At 41.7% G+C, this 5,897-nt stretch overlaps 1 non-coding gene across 1 annotated transcript; it reads right to left on the bottom strand.

Moving 5' to 3' along the window:
* Nucleotides 1–4,314: 4,314 nt before the first annotated feature.
* On the bottom strand, nucleotides 4,315–4,386 carry trnad-guc (transfer RNA aspartic acid (anticodon GUC)). The gene has a single exon. It is a non-coding gene; the product is annotated as a tRNA-Asp (tRNA).
* Between the last annotated feature and the right edge of the window lie 1,511 nt (nucleotides 4,387–5,897).

Raw genomic sequence — 5,897 nt, 5'->3', positions numbered from 1 at the left:
GGAGGTTCCCATTGCTTGGAAGGCAGCCATGTGCGTCCTTTATTATAAAAAGGGAAATCAATTTGATCCTAACTGTTATAGACCAATTTCTATTTTGCCCTGTTTATCAAAAACTTGTCAATAATCAACTGACTGGCTTTCTTGATATCTATAGTATTCTCACGGATATGCAATCTGGTTTCCGCTCAGGTTATGGATGTGTCACTGCATCCTTAAAGGTCCTCAATGACGTCACCATTGCCCTTGATTCTAAGCAATGTTGTGATGCTATTTTATTGACTTGGCCAAAGCTTTTGATATGGTAGACCAATCCATTCTTGTGGGCAGGCTAAGGAATATTGGTGTCTCTGAGGGTCTTTGGCCTGGATTGCTAACTACCTCTCTCAAAGAGTGCTGTGCATAAAGACAGAACATCTGCTGTCTCAGCCACTGCCTGTCACCAAGGGAGTACCCCAATGCTCGATCCAAGGCCCCACGCTCTTCTGGATTTACATCAACAACATAGCTCAAGCAGTAGGAAGCTCTCTCATCCATTTATATGCAGATGATACCTTCTTAAACTCAGCTGGCCCCTCCCCGTATTTTGTGTTAAACGCTCTACAAAAAGCTTTCTTAGTGTCCAACAAGCTTTCTCTGCCCTTAACGTGGTTCTGAACACCTCCAAAACAAAGGTCATGTGGTTTGGTAAGAAGAAAGCCCCTCTCCCCACCGGTGTGATTACTACCTGAGGGTTTAGAGCTCGGGGTAGTCACATCATACAAGTACTAGTATGGCCGTGTACCATCTAGTATGGCTAGACGGTACACTGTCCTTCTCTCAGCACATATCAAAGCTGCAGGCTAAGGTTAAATCTAAACTTGGTTTCCTCTATCGTAATAACTCCTCTTCCACCACAGCTGCCAAACTAACCCTGATTCAGATGACCATCCTACCCATGCTAGATTAGGGGGAAATAATTTAAAGTTCGGCAGGTAAGGGTGCTCTCGAGCGGCTAGATGTTCTTTACCATTCGGCCATCAGATTTTCCATCAATGCTCCTTTTAGGACACATCAGTGCACAATTTTTTGTTTACATGCAAAAAATATATATAAAAAATCTAGCAATTGTGCGAAAAGTGCAAATCAATCCCAGAACAACAGCAAAGGACCTTGTGAAGATGCTGGAGGAAACAGGTACAAAAGTATCTATATCCACAGTAAAACGAGTCCTATATCGACATAACCTGAAAGGCCGCTCAGCAAGGAAGAAGCCACTGCTCCAAAACCGCCCTAAAAAAGCCAGACTACGGTTTGTAACTGCACATGGGGACAAAGATTGTACTTTTTGGAGAAATGTTCTCTGGTCTGATGAAACAAAAATAGAACTGTTTGGCCATAATGACCATTGTTATGTTTGGAGGAAAAAGGGGAGGCTTGCAAGCCGAAGAGCACCATCCCAACTGTGAAGCACGGGGATGGCAGCATCATGTTGTGGGGGTGCTTTGCTGCAGGAGGAACTGGTGCGCTTCACAAAATAGATGGCATCATGAGGGAGGAAATTATGTGGATATATTGAAACAACATCTGAAGACATCAGTCAGGATGTTAAAGCTTGGTCGCAAATGGGTCTTCCAAATGGACAATGATAAGCATTCTTCCAAAGTTGTGGAAAAATGGCTTAAGGACAACAAAGTCAAGGTATTGGAGTGGCCCAATGCCCTAACCTCAATCCCATAGAACATTTGTGGGCAGAACTGAAAAGGCGTGTGCGAGCAAGGAGGCCTACAAACTTGACTCAGTTACACCAGCTCTGTCAGGAGGAATGGGCCAATATTCACCCAACTTATTGTGGGAAGCTTGTGGAAGGCTACCCGAAACGTTTGACCCAAGTTAAACAATTTAAAGGCAATGCTACCAAATACTAATTGAGTGTATGTAGACTTTTGACCCACTGGGAATGTGATGAAAGAAATAACAGCTGAAATAAATCATTCTCTCTACTATTATTCTGACATTTCACATTCTTAAAATAGTGGTGATCCTAACTGACCTAAGACAGGGAATTTTTACTAGGATTAAATGTCATGAATTGTGAAACTGAGTTTAAATGAATTTGACTAAGGTGTATGTGAACTTCCGACGTCAACTGTATATATATATACAGTGGGGCAAAAAAGTATTTTGTCAGCCACCAATTGTGCAAGTTCTCCCACTTAAAAAGATGAGAGAGGCCTGTAATTTTCATCATAGGTACACTTCAACTATGACAGACAAAATGAGAAACAAAATCCAGAAAATCACATTGTAGGATTTTTTATGAATTTATTTGCAAATTATGGTGGAAAATAAGTATTTGGTCACCTACAAACAAGCAAGATTTCTGGCTCTCACAGACCTGTAACTTCTTCTTTAAGAGGCTCCTCTGTCTCTACTCGTTACCTGTATTAATGGCACCTGTTTGAACTTGTTATCAGTATAAAAGACACCTGTCCACAACCTCAAAGTCACACACCAAACTCCACTATGGCCAAGACCAAAGAGCTTTCAAAGGACACCAGAAACAAAATTGTAGACTGCACCAGGCTGGGAAGACTGAATCTGCAATAGGTAAGCAGCTTGGTTTGAAGAAATCAACTGTGGGAGCAATTATTAGGAAATGGAAGACATACAAGACACTGATAATCTCCCTCGATCTGGGGCTCCACGCAAGATCTCACCCCGTGGGGTCAAAATGATCACAAGAACGGTGAGCAAAAATCCCAGAACCACACGGGGGGACCTAGTGAATGACCTGCAGAGAGCTGGGACTAAAGTAACAAAGCCTACCATCAGTAACACACTACGCCGCCGGACTCAAATCCTGCAGTGCCAGACGTGTCCCCTGCTTAAGCCAGTACATGTCCAGGCCTGTCTGAAGTTTGTAGAGAGCATTTGGATGATCCAGAAGAAGATTGGAGAATGTCATATGGTCAGATGAAACAAAATAAGAACTTTGTTTGGAATAAAACTCAGATCTCTCGTGTTTGGGAGACAAAGATAGTGCTAGAGTTGCATCCAAAGAACACCATACCTACTGTGAAGCATGGGGTTGGAAACATCATGCTTTGGGGCTGTTTTTCTGCAAAGGGACCAGGACGACTGATCCGTGTAAAGGAAAGAATGAATGGGGCCATGTATCGTGAGATTTTGAGTGAAAACCTCCTTCCATCAGCAAGGGCATTGAAGATGAAACGTGGCTGGGTCTTTCAGCATGACATTGGATCCCAAACACACCGCCCGGGCAACGAAGGAGTGGCTTCGTAAGAAGCCTTTCCAAGGTCCCTGGAGTGGCCTAGCCAGTCTCCAGATCTCAACCCCATAGAAAATCTTTGGAGGGAGTTGAAAGTCCGTGTTGCCCAGCAACAGCCCCAAAACATCACTGCTCTAGAGGAGATCTGCATGGAGGAATGGGCCAAAAAACCAGCAACAGTGTGTGAAAACTTTGAAGACTTACAGAAAACGTTTGACCTCTGTCATTGCCAACAAAGGGTATATAACAAAGTATTGAGAAACGTTTGTTTTTGACCAAATACTTATTTTCCACCATAATTTGCAAATAAATTCATTATAAATCCTACAATGTGATTTTCTGGATTTTTTTTTCTCATTTTGTCTGTCATAGTTGAAATGTACCTATGATGAAAATTACAGGCCTCTCTCATCTTTTTAAGTGGGAGAACTTGCACAATTGGTGGCTGACTAAATACTTTTTTGCCCCACTGTATATACACACACACGTTTGTTAATTTTTTGTAACCTTTTTTAAAAATAGGGAGTCAGCATTAAGACCAGGGTCTTTTTCGCAAGGGAGCCCTGCACATACAATTCATACACAAAATCAAATACAAACAAAAATAAAGCACAACAATCAAGAAAAACAGAAACATTCCTCTGCAAATAGTTCCCCAATCAATATTTTAAAATTGCCCGAGCGGCATCAAAGCGTCCACTTGCAGTGTATTTTGCAGTTGGTTCCAGAAATGAGGTGCATTAAAACTAAAAGCGGATTTACCTAATTCAGCGGAGAACCAACCCTGTGAGTGGGTTTGGTATATCATGTTTTTTTATACTTTAACAACAAAGTTAAGTAAATTGTAAGCTTGTGTAGTATATAATGCATGTATACTGTTCTCCTTATAGCCAATCATGATGTTTAATGATCATATTCTACATTATTCTACAACCAATTACTGATGCGCATAATGAACACAAATGTTCATCCAAGAAAAATGGTGAAGTTTCAGGTATATCGATTACAAATCAACATTGAAAAAGGTTCAAACAAAAAAAGATATTCTCCCCGTCGGGGAATTGAACCCCGGTCTCCCGCGTGACAGGCGGGGATACTGACCACTATACTAACGAGGACCAAATGTATAGAAACACAATTGTTTTTATAAACCTGCTCACCTAATTATCGTTTTGTAATTTGTATTTACCTTTATTTGGGCTTTTCAGTTAAGAACAAATACTTATTTAAAATGACGGCCTGCACCGGTCAAACCCGGACGACGCTGGGCCAATTGTGCGCCACCCTATGGGACTCCCAATCACGACCCGTTGTGATACAGCCTGGATGTGATGGGTTGTAATTATAAACGGAGGTACAGTGCTGTTAGGATTTATGTTTATGCACTATAGCCTGCTACCATATTGTATGAAGATGAATATTGTTTTGTTACACACACACACACAAACAATACAGATGTATGTGTGTAAAGACTGACCAACATAGAGTGACAGGCCATAAAAGCTGTGGTCAATCTGGAGAGGGGAGGGGTGCATATCTCTAGGCCAACCAGGGGGGTTAGGGCACTGGACAATACCAAATAAGGGACTGTTTGAGTGTAGAATCGGGGGAGACACAAGACGGATCTAATCTACGCAACGACCAGATGCGGACATCTGAGAGAAGGGGACCAGTCTGAGTACCGGCGATAGGCTGAGTAAAGTTTAAACCACGCTCAGCCTCTACTGTGATAGGCCAACAGATGCGTTGGAACTACGTCATCACGGTATAAGAACAGCTGTTTACGTACTTCCTGCCAGTTCCCTGTTTTACCCTGCGCGGTGATACAGCGAACCCGTATATACGAGAATTGCATTTGTCATTTATTGTTTGCGTTAATTAAACATAATTAAAGAAAGTTAGCAGACCTTGCTTTTTATTTATCCTGATACCGGATTTGTTACACGCAAATTGCTCACAGTGCCTTAAGAAAGTATTCACACCACATTGACTTTTTCTACATTCTGTTGTGTTACAGCCAGGGGTGTGTCACGCCCTGGCCTTAGTTATCTTTGTTTTCTTTATTATTTTAGTTAGGTCAGGGTGTGACATGGGGGATGTTTGTGTGTTTTTGTCTAGTCTRGGGTGTTTSTATTGTMTAGGGGGTTTTGTAGAGTTCATGGGGTTGTGTTCAGTGTAGGTGTTTATGTAAGTCTATGGTTGCCTGGATTGGTTCTCAATCAGAGACAGCTGTCTATCGTTGTCTCTGATTGGGAGCCATATTTAAGGCAGCCATAGGCATTAGGTAGGTTGTGGGTAATTGTCTATGTGTAGTGTTTAGTGTCAGCACTATTTGTTTATATAGCTTCACGTTCGTCGGTTTATTTGTTTTTGTTAGTTTGTAAAAGTGTTTGTTTCGTCTTCATTATAAAGAGAAGATGTATCATTATCACGCTGCGCCTTGGTCCTCTCTTTCACCTAAAGACGATCGTGACAGGGTGAATGTAAGCTCATACAGTCCAGTATGGTGTCCCGCAAAATAAATAGTGGGGGTATGCAGTACCAGTAAAACATGAGCCTATCACAATAATTAAAACTAAATGTCAAGAAAACTGTAGCCTATTACATCACTTTATCATTACCGCATGTC

The sequence above is a fragment of the Salvelinus sp. IW2-2015 genome, linkage group LG16 (assembly GCF_002910315.2).
Source record: "Salvelinus sp. IW2-2015 linkage group LG16, ASM291031v2, whole genome shotgun sequence".
NCBI classification, from domain to species: Eukaryota; Metazoa; Chordata; class Actinopteri; order Salmoniformes; family Salmonidae; genus Salvelinus; species Salvelinus sp. IW2-2015.
The sequence above is the reverse complement of the archived record's forward strand: the minus strand, read 5'-3'. Positions and strand labels throughout refer to the sequence as shown.